The 19,533-nt window shown below is 36.6% G+C and overlaps 1 protein-coding gene and 1 non-coding gene across 2 annotated transcripts in view; both read right to left on the bottom strand.

The window, feature by feature from the left end:
• The window catches only part of HCN1 (hyperpolarization activated cyclic nucleotide gated potassium channel 1), a 799,285-nt gene that overhangs the window by 545,141 nt on the left and 234,611 nt on the right, over window positions 1-19,533 (bottom strand). The gene's annotated exons all lie outside the window — the stretch shown is intronic.
• On the bottom strand, window positions 5,906-6,009 carry LOC118919959 (U6 spliceosomal RNA). Its single transcript, XR_005027739.2, has one exon. It is a non-coding gene; the product is annotated as a U6 spliceosomal RNA (small nuclear RNA).

Genomic DNA, 19,533 nt, shown 5'->3' with positions numbered 1-19,533 from the left:
CTGTTGAATCACTGTGTTGTATACTTGAAATCAGTATAATATTGTATATCAACTATTCTTCAATAAAGAAAAGAGAGAAGGAAAAAAAGAAGTAGTATCTCTCCACTGGGTCTCGGGCCTGCTGATTGCAGACATAGTGCATTTCAAGCTGTACCTTCATAATTTCTATCCTGTACTCTGCTCACATATGGCTATTTAGGAGGAAAACCATCTCCACTCTGAAACTGACAGTACAAGTCAAATCATTATTACAGTATGCCTGGGTAAAGTGCTGAGGATATCCATTATGATCAGTTTGCCGCACACAATGTTATGGAGTTACCTATTTCAGGCAAATATACTTTTATTAGATCCATGGCTAAATACACAGAAAACCATTTCTCTATGCTAAAGTTACTTCAATCACAACTTTAAAAGATAATGAACCGACAGTAAAATTACTGTGTTTAGAAAAAGTAGGTTTAAAATTCATCTTTATTTGTAGCTAAGTAATGACACAAATCAGCAACAGTACACATTACTTAATACCAAAGGCATGACCTTAAATCGCAGGAAAAAATGAAGCCTTCAATTACAAGTAATGCTAGGACTTGGCGTATCGATTATGCAATTTGACAAGATAAGCCTAGGAAATCCTCTGCTGTTAAGACTGTGCAAAAAGCAGAAAGTATTGAGCACTGACAGTTATTTTTAGAAGCCTAACCCCAAGTTAAAGCTCTTATCCTATGTTGTGTATTTAGTTTATTCTTAGTATGTAAGGCTTCTAGAAGTCTCAATTACAGCTCTGAGAGAATACTCTGCTTTGATTACAAATCCACATAAGCTTTATACAAACGTAAGTTTCATAACGTGTGGACTCTCTCATGTCATGAACAACATTACAGAAAATTCAAATACCAAATAGTACTTAGGAGAGGTGGATTGCCGCTTCTTGACCAACAGAATCAAACCAAATACCTTTTTTACTAGTACCTAGAAAGGTTAAATCCCTAGAGTTTCAGCTGTCTCTGGTAAATCAATTCTCCACTCACATTACATTAAGTGTGAGTGTGTGTGTGTGTGAGTGTGAGTGTGAGTGTGTTCGTGTATGACAGATTTCTTTTCAAGGCTCAGACTATCTTCTTTCAGCTATATCCCTAAATTTGGATACAGGCTGACTTGTAAATCTATAAGAAAACAAACTATAAAACAGATAAGAGAATTTGAAACAATCTGTTTCATTTTCTCACTTTTTTTCTCCCTTTTCTTCCAGGTTTTGATTCTACTGGCTTACAAGAAAAATCAGGAAAATGGTGACTTGGACATAATTCCTATTTCTGATGAGCTCCTTTGAATTCTCCAAATCAGAACAAAAACACATGGAAAATTGTCTCATATTCAACCATGGCATTACTAGTCAAAGCAAATATTAATATGAAGCATATTCCCACTGAACTTCATTGGCTTCAATTTGATATCATGCTAATGAACATATTCTAGCTATTTTTTTATAGCATAAAGAAGAAAATTAAGGTTATTTTACTTTTAGGAAAGAAGAAGTTTGTATTCTATTTCTGCATGAAAAAGAATCATAATAAAAAGGCAAATGTTATCAGAAATGGAGGTCTGTAAATCCTTTGGTAAATTCTTATTTGTTTCTAGTTCTAATATTACCTAAAGCCAAACCCACCCATAATTCTGGGTGTGAGGCATAATTATCAGTGCTTCCTGAGAGGAGCACACTGCTTAAGAATCTTCTACAGGAATAGTACTAATCAGGTAAAATGCCAAATTTGCCACAAAGTGGTAGACTGACTTTTACAAACACATCCGGACACTTCACATACAGGTCTTCCTTAACTTTCCTGGATATGGAAGGAGACAACACTATGGCTTACTAGCAAAGCTAGAGAATACCTTAGCAATTAATGGCACGCATTTCTCATTCAACAGGGACTGTTCGGAAAGAAGTAAACATTCAGAGCTTAATGATTTCTCCTGTGCATCGCTTCCATGACTCATGCCAGATTTTCCCAGAATACTCCTAAAACGATTAATATGCTCCAATGAGTCAAGTCTCTCATCTTCACATTTCTTTAGGCACTAGAGACATGGGTTAACAAAATCATCTGTGCATAGAGATTTGGGTGTAGGTATATGTGTATGCCCACCCCCAGGCTTGCCTAGAAAAGGTGTGGCATAGTGGCCCTTCTCATGTACAACTTGTGTGCTCTCCCTGGTGAGTCTGTGACACTGAAGTAGCTGAAGCAGCAGTCAGCCTCAGTGAGATGACGTCGATCACACTGCAGATGAGGTTTGGGAAGGAAGTACCTGGTTCTCTTATCAGAGAATCAAGGCAAAGAATGGCCTACTTAAAAATCTCTCTCATATCTTCTAAGAGGCTAGAAATTACCTTGAGTCTCCCTGGTTTAGGCAAGAAAGTAAAGTCAATGCCTCATCACTGGGATGTCATGATTTAAATGCTTGTACATTACTTATAAGTCAGTATTCAAATATCCTCCTACCATGGCCTGCAGGTTCCCAACAGGGTTCAGGGCTGACTCTCAAGACACTGGACCTGGGTGAGTATAACCTGCCAGAGGATGGAGACAGCATGAGATACATCCCAAGATAAATTCTTTAGGGAAAGGTGAGGCTTGAATGCACAGAGTTGAAATCAAATGTCATAGGTAAGACCTTCCAACTGAAAGGAGAGAGGATTAAAGTCAATATGTACCAGGTATATAAGATGGGGTACAGGCACATGGCTGTTGCTTTGGTATGCCCATGGCTTACCTTTGCCCATCACTAGAAATATATTATGTGATTAAAATGGAATGGCTCAATGGATTCTCTTTATCCTCTAGTCTGTTAAAGTGTTGGATTAGTGCAAGCCATCCTGGAAGGTTGGCAAAGGATGAAAATTCAGACTGGTATGTTTCCACATGAGGAACATAAAGCTTTACAGAAACTTCGAGTAGAAAATTGGTAACACACGAGAGTAATTGATTATTGATTATGATGGAGGTGAAATGTGAGCCAGTGGGTAGGGGAAGTATCAAAAGAAGTTAGGAAGAAAAAATTAAAATATTTTAAATTTCAGTTATTTCTATAAATTAATCTGACAATAGTCAATTTTGAGATATAGGGCAGCTTTGCCAGAGGAGGTAATATGTATTGACATTACTTGTAAAGCAAAACAACAGGGGCCATGAAAAGTATAAATGTTAGTATTACTATTAGTTAGCACTACATATTGACAATGACATGGTTTCCTGAGAATGCCAACTTGAAAATATTCGTATTTAGTTCTGGTTACATATTTTCTCTGTAATTTGTTAGCTACATCATGCAGGACCAAATTGCCTAAATAAAATGGGTGGGTATTTCAATGAAGTTTAGACAGAGAAGGTTCAGAAATAGAAAGAATGGAGAAGAACATTTTGTATTTAGAATGCTAATATAAGTACAGGAATAAGAAAGGGAAGGAAAATTGGGTTAAAGTAATGATCTTCAGAATATTAACCATACAGGAAAAAAAATTGTATTTCAGAATGCACTAAGAAATTTCTAAAGACAAATTGATAGTGAACTAAGGCATTTTCAAAGGTAATAAATTACTTCTTGGAGCAAATCTTCATGAAATACATTCATAGTAAATTATCTCTTTCAGTAAGCTAGAAAAAATAAAAAATAATCCCTATGGACACAGAATACAAGGGATTAAAGCTAAAATAAAAGTCAGAATTCACATATCTTAAAGCCCAACAAGTTGTCCTCAAAGTTTATGAAAAAACAACTAAGCCTTGTAATATACTTTGGATGTTAGTAAAGTGGACCATAAGAGAAGGAAAGAAGTTCCAGAACACAAACCTTCATAACCAATTGACCACTGTTACCTTATTGTTTTGCTAATGCCTTTCAGCCCTAGGCAAGTTCACTATGGATTCAATGAGACCAAAGAATGACAATGGAACGTTCTTGGAGTGAAAGCGTTTATACCCAACTTTATTCCCATGGTGGCAGGTCAATCACCAGAATCCTGTCCACTCAGAGAGAGTCAGCATGCAACAAGCCTGTCTCTGCCTCGGGGCCTCTCTGCCCCGCAGCCGTCTCAGTCTCTGTCCTCTGCGCTGCCACCACTCCAGCCTCTCCTCTCCTGCAGCTATGCCACTGTGTTGCCCAGAGCACTGGGTGGAGCTGTTTATATAGAGTCAATAGCAACATATTGCCCACATGTGTGTAGTGAGCTAGCCAGTGAGAGCCAGGTGAGAATCCTGCCCATAGAAACCTTCACTTTATCTACATCTATCAAAATATATATCTGAAGGTATTAGAGGGGTTCTGAGCCATTTACTAGACTAAGGAGGAGATGTTTTTTATGCATATGAACTATATTAACAAGTTTCACTCCAATAAATAATTTATTTGTTAATCTCATCTCCCCACTCCTTGCAGCTCCTTCCCTTAAAACAAGCAACAAACCCAATACATCTAGTTTACTCTCAATTACTTAGGTGAGCAGAGTTGGATATGGTTCATCAAAATAAGCAGACCACTCTCCTTACTTCTTACCTTGTTTATTGATGTCCTATATTAGGCTTTAAACAGTCCCAAACTCCATGTCTCCAAACTAAACTCATCTCAACTGAACATACCATCAGTGAAACCTATTGTTCCCAAATCTCCCATCTCAGTTTAGCACCTCTTGATTTAGCTCCATGTTATACTTCCCTTTTCTCCATGGGGTAGACCCAAAGCATCCAAGCAGAAGAGCAGCTAAGCAGTGTCTGCTTCCACTTTATCATCCAATAATCCCCAGGTTAGCATGCTTGAAAGTACATATTTATCACAAAGCAACCAGCCAAACACACTGTGGAGAAAGTGCAGGTTCCTATGTCCAGGATTCTCACCTGGCCCTTGGTCAGCTTGCTCACTACACATGAGTGGAAAATATGTTATTACTGACTCTATATAAAGAGCTGTCTGCCCAGTGCTCTGGGTGACACGGTGGCACAGCTGCATGGATGCAGGAGAGCAGAGACGAGACTGGAGTGGTGGCAACACCGAGGACAGAGACTGAGACGGCTGCAGGGTAGAGAGGCCCAGGGGGAGAGACTGGCCTCCTGCATGCAGACTTGCTCTGAGTGGACGGGATTCTAGTGATTGACCCACCACCATGGGAATAAAGTTGGGTATAAGCCCTTCACCCCAAGAACGTTCCATTGTCCTTCTTTGCTCTCACTGAATCCATAGTTAATTTGCCCAGGGCAGAAACCCATTGGCAAGACACACATACAAACAACAATGAAAAATAATTCTTCTTTTGCCCATCCCCATCTTTCCTGCAGCTAGGCACGCACACCCTGCCCAGTGCTCCGCTCCAAGGCATCTTATAGTATCACTTGGTTTGAAGTCATATTAGGCCCTGCTATTGTTTACTTTTATTTTCACATATTTATAATACGGAAAATTACTTGTCATTCTTAATAAACATGCTTGTTCTCTGTAAACTTCTTCCTTGATTGTCTAACTCTGAAGCCAGGTGTTTCCCTTCCAAGGTTTTTCAAAACCAAATTACACTTCTGAGATAAACACTATGGCAAAACTAGATAATATCAACCTGTAAGATGCTAGAGACCATCATCTTATAGGGAGTCTCTGGTATTAAACTGATCCATCTGTTCTTAGACTTGGATTCCACTCCTTTATATCTGAGGCTATATAGGGTGTCTTTTTATTGTTTGTTTTTACTTCTCTCTAGAATAGGAAAATAGAACTCTTTTTTTTTTACTCTTCAGTTTCACTAAGATATAATTGATATATAGCCCTGGATTAGCTTCTGGGGCAAATGTATATATGTATATATTATGAAATTATCACGACAATAAGTTTAGTTAACTCTCATCACCGCACATAGTTACAGAAGAATATGGACTGCCTCACTAATTTGCATTTCATCCTTAGGCAGGGGCCATGATGACCTCTGTATGGTTCCAATTTTAGTATGTGTGCTGTGGAAGCAAGCACTGGAGCGTTTCTTCATCCGAGTGAAGAACGCTTTTCTTTTCTTGCATTTTTCTTGTGGATTATTACAAATTATAACATGAATGACAACTCACTATCACTGCTTTAACTTGCGTTCAGTCCACTATTTGCAGCAGCCAGCAGCAAGTCTGAAGCCACCTCCATGCCTTAAGTTTCCTCAGGGCTTCAAGAGTAAGTCAAACCTACCAAGGGAATCACAGCAAGATGGTCACGCTATAGCCCCTCTGCTCTCACCAGCTACACTACTGAACTCTCCTAACCACTATACCAAGACCCACACTGTGTTCTTGCCCCTTTGAACTGCTTGCAGGTCCCCAAACACACCAATTCACTCTCCACCATGTCTTCACAAAGGTGGTTTTCCCCAACTCAGTATGGGTTCTGGCCTCCTTCGTCTTTGCCTGGACACTTCTGCTAGTCTTTCAAGATACAGGTCATCTTGCAACATTCTCAAACATACAGATCTCTCTACAGTCCTCCCTCCAAATCAGCCCTCCCAGCTGGGTCCATCTTTTCATCTAAATAGCCCTAAGCACTTGTGCTTCCATTTGCCGTGTGATTGCATTATACCGTCTGTTTGTTTGCCTTCACCAGTATAACCAAAGCTCCCTAAAAGCAGGGACCATACCTTAGCCATCTCTGTATCACAATCATCCAGCAGTGATTGACATTTATGGAACTTGGGAAAAATATTTAACTGACTTACTGACAGTATTCAAGTATTATTCTGTTCTATGAACATAGCTTCCTTGAACTGCACTGGAAGTTAAGAAGCCAGATCCCTTCACCTGAACCACAAAGGAAACCCAGATTTGTCATTAAGATTCAGGGTATTTCCACTGAATGGAATGAAGTGATTGAAAAGTGAACTTTAAATTTAATGAAATCAAACAGATGTCCTTAAGCAGTCTGATCATCTATTCTCCCATCTGATATCTGTATAGCAGATGGCATAAACAACTCTGCATATATTTAAATACTAATATAAAACTTGAAATAAAACAAAATATTTTAGATGTATTAGTATTCCTTCCTTCATGAGTACCTTATCAGAAGACTGGCATCCCTAGATAATTTTCAGATATTTTTTCATAATATTTCTCTTGGTTGTTTTCTCCCAGGAGAAGGCAAATATCTTATCACAATGAGATTTTTATGCTTTTCTGGACTCAAAGTGCTGAGAATTACATCTGAAACACCACTCTAATAATGTGAATATCACCCTTTACATATTTTCTTCAGGAAACAAACATGGAATGCATGGCCAATATACAAACTGACAAACAACCTAACAGAAGTTGCTTTTGGTTCCCATAGGATGATAATCTAGCATTGACATTGAAGGTAAAAAGGTGGTCCATTATTCAAATGCAGAAATGTGACCAGCCTAGGGAAAACAGTTCTTACAACTCTAGTGAGATAAGCATGGGTGGCACATATATTAATATGCAGTATTATGTACATGGTATTGTTATTCAGCTTCTGATGATTACTGTGCATATAAAAAAAATAAAACATTGTTTTTGTTTTCCAAAAAAAAAAAATCAGATATGATTGTTCTCAATGCTCTTTAGGATAGAAGATAAAAGTGCAGAGGTTTCTCCATCTCAGAGTAAGCCATGAATCTTTGGCAAATAGGGATACTGAATTTTATCTTTTCCCTTACTAGTCTTCACTATGCTTAACACATTAAAAACTTATAAAGGAAATGCAAACATTCTGTGTTACCTACCTAATCTTAAAATGCTGTGGGCTTCCCAGAATCATGCCCCATGCATGGACCAAATAACAGAGGACAAAGTTAAATACATGAAAGTTGGTGTGTGCTTTTCCACCAACCCTGAATTAGTTTGACATTATGTAGTTCTCAAAACTCAATGGATAATAAGAACATTCAAATGTAGTGTCTCCTAGGACAGTGTCAGGTACATAGTGTGTAGCCGTTAAACATCAGTGGACTATTTTTGATGGATGGTCTGAGGTATTTAATGCCTATTGATACTTCAGCATTGAACGAATTGCTACTAATAATTTACTTCCTGCCTACCATGGTAATGCAATGTTTCTATTATTATTATCTGGAAAAAACACACTGCAATTAGCAGAGGAACCATTTTTAATCAGTATTTGGTACTAAATTAGGTCAAGGTCAGAGTTAGGAGCAGAATCTATAGTTAACATTTACTATACAAGGTCCTGTCATCCTTGACCTTTAAACAACTGTTTTGTCCTGCCATAGCCATTGCAGAGAAGGTGATCATGTTATATCCAGTTTCATTGCTAAAATAAATACAAGGTCATTGCCTTCAGCAGGTGACTGGAAAGAGTACAGTGTAATTTTACTCGTGGCACCCAAAACAAAACTAAATTTTTTCTTAAGGCCTTTTGAATGTACTCAAAAATGTAAATAAATGAAACAATGGGTTACCCATAGTCAGCTGTGATCTATTTAATTCGGCCAAGCAGACAAAAGCAGTTTCCTTAAGTAGGAGCTACCTAGCATATCATTGGTGCAGAAAAAAAAAAGAGATCAAGGTCATATGCTAAAGGTGTGTGACTGTGTGGTGGAAAATGTCAACCCTCCGGATAGCTCCCAAAAAAGAGACCAAAAGCAAGAGGAAAAACAACTGTCAGGCAGATTTTAAAATCTCACTTAGACCATTGGACAGAGGTAGAAAAAAGTAGATATTCTAAATATACCAAAGTATATATTTTTACAAAGTAAGGCTGACAAGGTTGGAGGCTGGCATGGAGCGTCCGTTATTAATGGCATATAGCATTATCACCACACAAGTTTGCATATGGAAAAGTAGGCACCTCAAAATTCTAAAGTGGCAGTTTTGTGTGAATTACATCTTAGGGGAAAAAAGCCAACAAAGGTCTATGAATTGATTTACTGGTTAGATAAAAATGCATTCATCTGTTTATCTTTTAATCCTGCCTTGCCATATTTAGAATGTTAGAAGAAAAAGATTACAAGTACTCTGTTGAAATGCAAGCAAAGGAAGGTGAGAAAACATTCACTGAACAATAGTTATTGAATAATATATGCAAACATGAAGATTAAACATGTTTGCTCCATTATAAACACTTCTTTTTCTTTTAATATATAATTAAATATGTGATATGTGCATATATAAAGTGAGGGCAATCACCTATCACAGAGCCCATCTGAGCCAAAGAATAATTCTGATAGCATTAATGGGCTGCTAATCTATAATATTGTTTTGTATACAGCTTTTAAAACCAAGCAATGAGATCTTCTTGAAATGACATTACGGTAGGAAAAGGGTCAGGATTGTTCAGTCTGGCAAGCCCATGAGGAAAATAATAGTACATTTCCAGTTAGACTCTGATGCTGCTAAATCAATATTAACTGTCAACAGCTGGGTCCTAAGATTAACACAGATGTGGGAAAAGAAAGCAAACACAATTGTGGCAATGGAAGCAAACGCTATGCTTAAGGACATCAGCCATCTGCGAATTGCTTCTTTGAGCAGAAGGTGTAAATCAAGCCAGTTTGTACGAAGTTCTAATACCTCTCTGTAAAAGTTCATTTTTTTTTAATTTTGAAATTTGTATCTAATTATATATGCCATTGGTATAACCCTACCTGGAAGTATTACCAGAGCATAAATTGCACATTTACATTGGAGTGGCTTATCTTCATCACAGAATATTATGATATAAATAGTTGTGTCCTTGAGTGTATTTTGCATACGTATCCTTTTGTGTCAGGAAGCACCAATGATGAAGAACTTATGCTATTGCCTGGTGTCTTCTTGGACACTTAAGGCATTGAGGGTGAACATTATATTGTGACAGTCTAGGCACACTTAAAAGTATCTAATAGCTTGTGCCTTGTTTGGGGGAACTGGGAGTGTGGTACGCTATGATACTACCCCAAGCTTCCTTTGCCAAGCAAACTTAACTCATATGGCATAGTTACTAGGGTGGAAGTCTCATGGAAACACTGGAACAGTTTACCAAGTGGCTGCTTATCCAATACTTGTAAGTAGCTAATGGGAGATACTCTGGATTCAAGAAATCAGTATCCTACAGGAAATGCAGACAGTGGTATGTTAATTAGAAGCTCAAAGGAGTGCTAATAACCAGGGTGCTGGAGAAATCAAGAGCCAAAAGTCCTCTAGGATATTTGAGTAGACCAGTGTTTCTATTGCAGACCTCAGACTAAGCTATTGTGATGGAAATCTGTCTTTCCATGGCTGTCCTCCTCCTGTTTATCCAGGAAACTGACCTAATTTGGATTACAGTAATAGCCTCCCTTGCCTCTGACTTCCAGTTGGATTTAGTCAATGGGAATCCCTGACAGATGATTAGAGGGAATGAAGGTAGTCAGTATTTTGGGGCTTCCACTTTGGGTGGAAGAGTGAACTGGCTGTGTTTTCTGATAAAGGTAACTACTCTTAATGATGCAGCCCCATCTAAAAGCTCCCTTTTTTAAGGTTTCCTCGTTGGTAACAGTTCTGTGAGTACTATTCCTGGTTACCCTGCTGTCTGTCCCTCATGGTCCCCAACATCCCCCTCACAACTTGGTAAATAGTCCCCTTTTTAAATCTTCCCTCAATTTTGTAACTTGAGAATGTCATCTGTTCTCTGTGGAGACCTTGCCTGTGTAGTTCTTCAGGTAAAAAGGGGAGAAACACCTGGGGGAACAGAAATAAAACTGCCCAAGTGTCAAGCCTTACTGGCTCAAGAGATCAGTCACTAATAATTCTAGGAGTCATGTACCTTCTTTAGATATCTTTTCCATTTTGAAAAGCAAATTTGGACTTCTGTAATCTGAGGTTTATTTTTGCCTCTAAAAATTTGTATTTCTATTATTCTGAATATATATATAAAAGAACTGATGTCTATTATTCCACACCCTTCTTGTATGATGTGGCACACTTCTGATTGCTTTACCAATATCTATGCCCTTTTCCCTATAGAACCCAAAAGATTTGGGTTGGCAATATGCCCAGCTTAATAAAAGACATTATTTGTACTTTTTAGAAGAACAGGGTAACTAAGTGATCCATGGAGGTGAAAGTCAGTTACTAGGTGGAGTTCTGAAAACTTAAGAGATCCCTCAACTGGAGTTCTCCTTTTCTGCCCTTTGCCCTTTCTCTTCTTGCCTGAAACGTGAACTTGATGGTTAGGTAGGGAAGTTTTCCCTTGAGTGACACCATCCTATGGTAGATGGAGGCTGGGCACTGATAACATCATGGAAGTAGGACCCCAGCCTTGGGTGGCCTACCTTTCTATGTATTACCTAATAGAGTTCACATAATGCAGTTTTTTATGCTTCTGTACCATAGAGTCTTCCAAGCTTCCTCTCTAACTCATAGCAGAATGTAATCATCAAGTTACACACACACACACACACACACACACACACATAATGTGCTCCTGAAAACATTGAGGTCAGGATTCTACTCAGATGCTACAGTAAGCCCTGCTTCCTCTTTCCTTATCTTATATTCAACCCATTCTCTTTAAATTTACAAGGACATACTAAAACCACACAGGGTTGTAATTCCAGTTCGAAACATTACAGTTAACTTGTTTAATCCACATTATTTTCTTATCTGACAACTTTTCAATTTCACTTATTGTTAAATACCCAAGAGAAATCCCTGCACGGGTGTGTGTTTAAAGAGGAATGTTCATAGCAGCATACCTTTATAAGCAAAAAAAGAAATAGCATATGCACAGCATGGAATATTATACTGTATAGAAAATGAGTGAATTAGAAGCCGCAACATGCAATGACATGGATGAGCGTGTCAACAAAATAATTTGTGAAGAAAACAGATTTTACAAAATAAATACAGAGCTTATTAATCTTCCTATAAAATTTCAAAAATACCTAAAACTAAACAGTATGTTTTGAAAAATATACTGTTTAAATTCACATGTATGTTTTCATAACTGCTAATTAAAAGCAAGGGATTGAAAAATACAGAATTCAATATTGAATATTAATTTTCTAATCTGTACTTATTAGGTAACTATAGTCATATGTACAATTAAAACAAAGTATAAAATGGATATAAAGAATAAAGGTCATCTTGAACTAGGAAAAACTACAAACTAGGAAAACACTTTCAATTTAAGTATTAATTCATAAAAATTTTGATTAGTTAGCATTGATGAAACAACCTGATTGAAATTATGGTATAATAGATAATGAAATTTTCTCTTAGTAATTTAAGGGAGTATTTCATGTCCTTGTTCAACTAATCCTCAGCTTTGGGAACAAATCCTACTTTGCTAAGATTGTATGGAGATGATAGTTCTTGATTACTTTCCATTTTCAAAATTTCAGGACATTATCTCAAGGAGAACAGTATGTCTTTGGCCTGTAAAATCTGTGGTATGATGGAAAGAGATGGAGCTTAAGTAAAATTCTTGCTTGTCTTTTTGCTAGCTGTTTTACATTAAGGAGTCCTCTAAATGTCTCTGTGCTTGTATTGGCCTTCCTAAAAGTACAGACGAAACTTGCAGAATCACTATGAGAATTAAATGAGATAATGAATGCAAAGACTATGGCACAAAGTGAAATCATAACTCCTACATACTTTAAAAAAAACAAAAAACCCTAACTATCATACATATTCATACTCTGTAAAACTTGAGTAACATCGCACCATTTGACTTTAGATGTGAATTCAGTCAGTTACAAATTTTCTGCTGTTAGTGATAATGAGTTTTGGATTTCTTCTTATTTAAAACTTTGATTATCCATGTCAAGTGTCATTAGTTTTTCCTTTATCTCTATGGGGATGTCTGCCTTTCAAACATTTTACTGCTAAACTGAAGCAATGCAGAAGCATTCATTTAAAAAAATCTTCAAGTCATTCTAACTTATGTACTTATGAATTTGTAAAAATGAATTATTTTAGTAAAATTTGTGTAATTTAAGTGGTTAACAGCTGATTTGTATACATATTTATTAATTTTGATTTACTAGCAATAAAAGCAATTGCTCATTTTATATTAAGCATTATGTATGATTTGTAATGATTTAACCGTTCTAAATCTTATTGGCTTAAAATCCAGCAATCCTTTACTTTGCTTGTGAATCTGAAATTTGGGCAGAGATCAGCAAAAATGGCTCATCTCTGATGTGTGGAGCTTCCCATGGAGCTTTTCAACTGTGGCTGAGATATTCTCTTCTGAGATGTCTCTCTCACACAGCTGACAACTTGGTGATGGTTGTCTATTGAAACTTCAACTGATATTGACAGCTGGGGAGGGAGAGCTCTTATCTCTTCTGGGGAGTGGGGTGAGAATGTATGTTGCATGAAAGATAAGGAAAAGAAGGTACAATCAGTTAGCTGTTTGAAGGTCCCAGTGGACTGTAAAAATTGTGGCATCAAGGCAATGGAGTGAGCGAGTCCTTTAAGGTGGTGGCTAGGGAGCAGGATGTTGGAAGTTGAGATTCAGAAGCGGGTGTAGAATTGGTAATGAAAAGGTCTGTGTGAAGACCAGTAAGCTGCTGTGCTGGAGTGAGGATAAGATCACTGGGGGAGATGAGTTTGAGAGGATGGAAAAGTCATCACTTTCGATATCGAAATACACAAGAAAAATAATAGCAGTAGTTGTGGACTCAATGACTGAGCATGAGGCTGAGACCTTCAAGCAAATAGGAAAGTAATTTACATGTGTAGGAGAGGCAGTGGGATCAGCTACAGTAAGGATTAGTAGACAGACAGTTATGACTTCAAAGCTGGATGTTCTAGGAAGAAGGACAAGAGAATGGACTGTAAGTAGCAGCAGTATAAATAAGAATTGAGCCAATTACAAGTCCCAAGTATATATGCGTATCTATATATTTTGGTATATGTATAGGCACAAGTTGGTGCTGGTTGTCTATGAAACTTCAGCTAATGCTGACAGCTGGGAAGGGAGAGCACTTATCTTTATATATTACCTTTAGGCATAAACAAAACCCAGCACTCACATATCTCCCAATATATTTTGTTTCTTTTAAATCCCTGGATAATTAAATGAGTACAGAAGGGCAGGACTTAAATATTCGGCAAATTTTCTGTTGTATAGTTGGGGAAATTTCAATTACAAAAAGCATAAACAAGTCTTAGTACATGACTGATGTATAGTAGGTGCTCAATTAATGTTTACTGAATGACTGAATTCAAATTGATAAAATATCACATATGGGAAAATTGCAAACATTGTTGGTTTACTCTCAAACCTAACCAGTGTGATTTGATGGGGAGGGGTTAAACCAGGCATTGTGCATCAATAATAACTTGGAGTGGTGTCCCAGTGTCAAAGAACATGCAGGTCAGTTTCTCACTCCCTACAAGGTGTATTCAGAAAAATTGATTTAATAGCAGGCATCAGCATAGAGAGTGTTTTTCACTTCTCTGGAGAAAATTTTTAAGAAATGAATTTTAAGTCAGTTATGAGGGCTTTATATACTTAATATTTTAGCCTTATGGCACAAGGTAATAACTTATGAAGAAAGTGGTAAATTTTTCATTTTTATGAACACATATAAGATTATAGTTCCCTAACTATTGATAATCCCTTGAGGGACAAATAGAGTCTGGCCCATAAAACTTCTGCCCCTGCACTATTTCAATCAAAAAGGCTTACACAGTACTGGAATGAACATCTCTGGGCAGCCTTTTGAAGTGAAACAAAGACTATTATTCTTGCACATTGGACAAAACTTAGTAGGAATCCAGAAGGGAAGTAGAACTAAATAGTTAAAAAAAAAAAAAAAGAAAATAGAAATTAAAATAATATGTACATGAGGGAGAGGACTGGCATTGTCCTGAGAATAAATTATATGGGAATTAGAATCATCAGTTATCAGAGTTGTAGGCTGAAAAGGTATTTGGCCAATGTCTGAACAGTGATGAAGAGTATGAATAAATTTAAAATAGCCAGTTTTGCCAAATTTTGATGCTAGAGGATTATATTGCTAATGTCTAATATTTTTGAGTGTTGATCATATGCCAGATGTGCTAAGCATTTTATAGACCATATTTATAAATTCCATAACAACCCAATAGAGTGGTCATCACTGGGTGTTTTGAAACTTTGAAAAGGAAAATACTGAATAATAAAAATGAAATTCTATTTTTGTAAGATATCCTATGTTCTAAAAGAATTAAGGTTCTTATTTTCAAAAGAGCCAACATATTGTTAAAGAATAATATAAACATAGATTATTCTTTTTCTTTGAAAATGGCACTTGTGACATTATATAAAGACTAATGTATTTCTAAGACTAAAGTCAAAGTGTGCAATATATCAAAGTAAGAAGAACATCAATTCTTTTTTTGGCAAAAAAAAGATCTAGCTAAGTTGAGATATAATTAACATTACAAATTGTAAAGAAAATAATGAAATCAGTAATTTACATATTAAAAATTCATATTTATTAGTGCATAAAAATTGTAAGGTATAAAACTTAATGACCTAAGTTTAAATATACTCAAGGCATTTTACTTGACTGGTATATCTCCTGCAGAACATAATTAGTCAATAAAGTATACACTTCACTTTCAAACTTTCTTAAAAAGTTCATCCTTTTTTTTCTAACTTCCTCTGAAAAATTAGTCATCCCAATTTATAATATTTTTTTAGTAAAATGATATATATTCAGAAAAGAGATTTTTTTTGGGAAATAGATTCTAGCAAACAACCAGAAATACCTATCAATAGGATAATATATTTATATTATAAAGAAGGCTTAGGTAAATAGACCTTATTAGTGACAAGGACTAAACTTTTAAAAAATCATAAGGACCTGTTAGACATGAAAGAATAAAATTGTTATTGATTAACATTAGAGATGGGTTCAAAATCCATCTAAAGAATAAAAGGTAACATATGAGACTTTGGAAACTACTAACAAAATTCTCAAAGACAGTTTCTTCTAACATTCTTTAAAGAGTCAGTTCACACAAATATACCTATATATATATATATATATATATATTAGAGATAAACTCAACCAAACACAATAAAATTTAATAATATTGACAGAAAAAAACTTTTTCTGCTATAGCACATTTTAGGAAAAACAATTTGCAACAAATGAAATAGTAACATGTTTTCAAGAAAGTGCACATTTTTGATTTGGGGTCTGCTCCTCAGACCCCCACCCTCACCCCAGAAACCAAAATGGAGTTCTTGCTCACTAGGAAATTAAATCATACTAAAAACTCCAGGATTTGAATATTTTATCTGGACTTCCTGAATTATTCCACAGCAAAAAAGACTTTAAGCTTCAGTTTTCTCTCTATTTACAAATGTTTAACATACATATATATAAATACAAGACTCTAAGGATGTATAGACAGCACTTGTGTGCAATATGCTATATGGCTTCTGTGAATATCAGTGGAGAAAGCTCCTTATGGCACAGATCTTCTCCTTCCCACAGTTTTTATTCCATGTTGGCAGTAGATTCTCAGAGTTTTAGGGTCTGTCCAATCAGTTTTAACCAAGGCCAGCACACAGCCAATAATGAATTCATTATCTAAACCCAACAGACTATATGAGATATTCCAGATATTCTTGGCTTGAACATGTGTTGCTTAAGGCAAAGGAGGGTCTGCATTTTGTTATACCTGTGTTACCTGCTGCATTTATTCACTTCATATGGCAGGCTGGTTAAACCCACTGAATTTCGATAAAGGCCTACGTATAGAGGTCACCAATTACAATGTAATAATAATAATGAAATGATCAAATGATTCATGAGCCAGTAAAAAGAAGTTATGAATGAACAACAGCTCCAAAATAAAACCCTTTATTCAATTTCCCTTTGCCATGGCAAGTAACAAAATATATTTTATTAACTGATTTGTACTGAATAATTCTGGAATATATACACACAATAGGTTTAGAGAGCATGCAATGCATTGAGTTGCCACACCATGCTTCTTGCAGCACTGACAGCGTCTTTGAAGGATGTGGTGAGATAGAAGCATGGGCTCCAGGCCCCACCTCTAGTTCAGTCAGAGCGCTATGCTTTTGTTCACACATTTATTTGACATGACTGTCTCCAGTTTTTTGTTGAATAAAGAGTTGTAAAACTAACTACTAATAGTTCAATTTCCTTATTCTATAGATATGTAAAGAGAGGCCACAGAATATAAATCTTAACTTGCAAGGTTAAACAGTTCAATAAGGGAAAACTTAGAAAATCTATCTAGTACACTTTGTTCTGCATAATGCTGCCTCCTTAATGTTAACACATCAAATATCCCTGCTGTGGATCACATTAGTATTGGCAATCTAAACTGATGACAATTCAGAACCAGAGTATTTTAAAAAGAAATGCAGTTATGTTGCTAATTTAACTATCAGTTGGGCATTATACCAGTAAAGGTATTTTTAAGTATCTACATGAGGGTAATGACTTAACACATACAAAAATTTCAGAAATAAATGATGATATACTCAAGCCTCACAGGAGAATCAGTTCTATTGCACTGTAGTCATCAACATGAATACATATACATTTCCTATCAATGTGATTAAAAAACACAAATACTGCAAACATTTTTACTTAATATTTAAATTTATTCTTCACAAATAAATTATTTTTAATTTGCTTAGAAATACTTTCTTCAGAGATAATGAAAAGCAAATTTCATTCTGGTTTCCACTAAATAACCCAAATTCTAAATTTATAGTATTTGAATAAAGACATTTCATAATTTCCTAGAATATATTTTCCAAGTGTCCTCCAATCACATTCACGGTATATATGACAACTGTTTCATATTGTGCTTTTAACTCAGGATGCAACTTTAAATCCTGAGATTATCAAAGTGAATAAAAGTTTTCAAAAGAGTGTGACATTTGAGGTGTGTTCTCAGTGAAGAGGAGAAGCGGCTTGGAATTTTCTTTGGCTAGATCGACAGAAAACAAAAGATAATGCCAGATGCATCTGTTAACTATTGCTGTGAAACAAATTACCATAAAATTTATCAGCTTAAGACAGCAAACATTTCTTATCTCATACAGTCCCTGAGAATCAGAAATCAGGGAGTGGCTTGGCTGGCTACCCCTGGCTTGGGATTTCTCATAAGAAAAGTCCAGAATAAGCCAGGGATGCATCATCTGCGGGGATGCAGGGTCCACTTTCAGCTACTCCCATGTCTCTTGTCAGGAGACTTCAGTGCCTTTCCACAGGACTGCTCACACATGGCAGCTGGCTCCCCCTTGGAACAAGTGATCCAAGAAAGAGAGAGAGAGAGAGAGAGAGGGAGAACCCAAAATAGAAGGGCACTGCTGCCATATTTACTGGTAAAACAGACCAACCCTGGTACAGTGTGGGAGGGGATTACAGAGGCTGTGAATACCAAGAGGCAAGATCACCCTCAGCTGGCTACTCCACCAGGTGGAACAGTAACATGCTGACACTTCCAACTGTGATCACCTAAAATATGTGGCAGGCTGGGGTTAAACTGAAAGAAGAGTTCAAACAAGCTAGATACAATGGGTTGAACTGCGTCCCTCCAACCCCCACCCCAATTTATATGTTGAGGCTCCAGCCCCCAATGTGATGGTGTTCGGAGATGGAGACTCTGGAAGGCAATTAGGTTAAAATGAGGTCATGAGGGTGAGATCCTCACAATGGGCTGTGTCATGAGACTCTATGAGAAGAGACCAGAGAGCCTGCACTCTCTCTGTCATGTGGAGACTCTGAGAAAATGGTTCTCTGAAAGCCAGGAACAGAGGTCTTGCCAGGAACCACACTGGTTGACACTTTGATTTGGACTCCCAGCCTCCAGAAACTGTGAGGAATAAATGTCTTTTGCTTAAGCCACCTAGTCTGTGGTATTTTTTCATGGCAGCCAGAGCTACGACACTAGATAATAGAGTTTCGATGTTGAGACGTTAGAATGGCTAAGCCAATAAAGAAGGTTCTGAGGCTTGGAATTAGACGCACCTTAGTTAAATCTCAGCTCTACCATTTATAGGGGACATATTAACAACTCAGTATTTCCGTTCCCTCATTGTAAAACTGGGATTAGCAATGTGCACATTAAAATTGGTGAAAATTAAATGAGATGATGTGCACATGAGATACACAGAAAGCAAATATTAGACTGACATTATAGAAAGCACAATTATTTAGTAAAGGACCAAGTAGAAAGAGGAACACTTCCTTAATTCACTGTACGATAGTGATTGTGTTTCTTCTAGCCCTAGCTACAGGAAGAATATGCATTTAAATTATGCCTCTCTTCATAGCAACCACTGTGAAAATAATTATGCACAGCTATCAAATGCCTAATATGACAGCAATTGCATGAAAGAATTCTGTAATGTTCTGAATACTCCTCAGGTTCCATGAACATCTTACTTTGTAAGAAGATTTGTAACTCTTGCAGAACTAGAAGTTATATTTCAATTGATAATTGTGTGTATTTTCACCTCATGATTATATTTTGAATAAAGCGCTATTTCCATTTAATAAATTGATTATTTTATGTGTTCAACTAG

This window comes from Manis pentadactyla, chromosome 2 (assembly GCF_030020395.1).
Source record: "Manis pentadactyla isolate mManPen7 chromosome 2, mManPen7.hap1, whole genome shotgun sequence".
Classification (NCBI taxonomy): Eukaryota; Metazoa; Chordata; class Mammalia; order Pholidota; family Manidae; genus Manis; species Manis pentadactyla.
The sequence above is the reverse complement of the archived record's forward strand: the minus strand, read 5'-3'. Positions and strand labels throughout refer to the sequence as shown.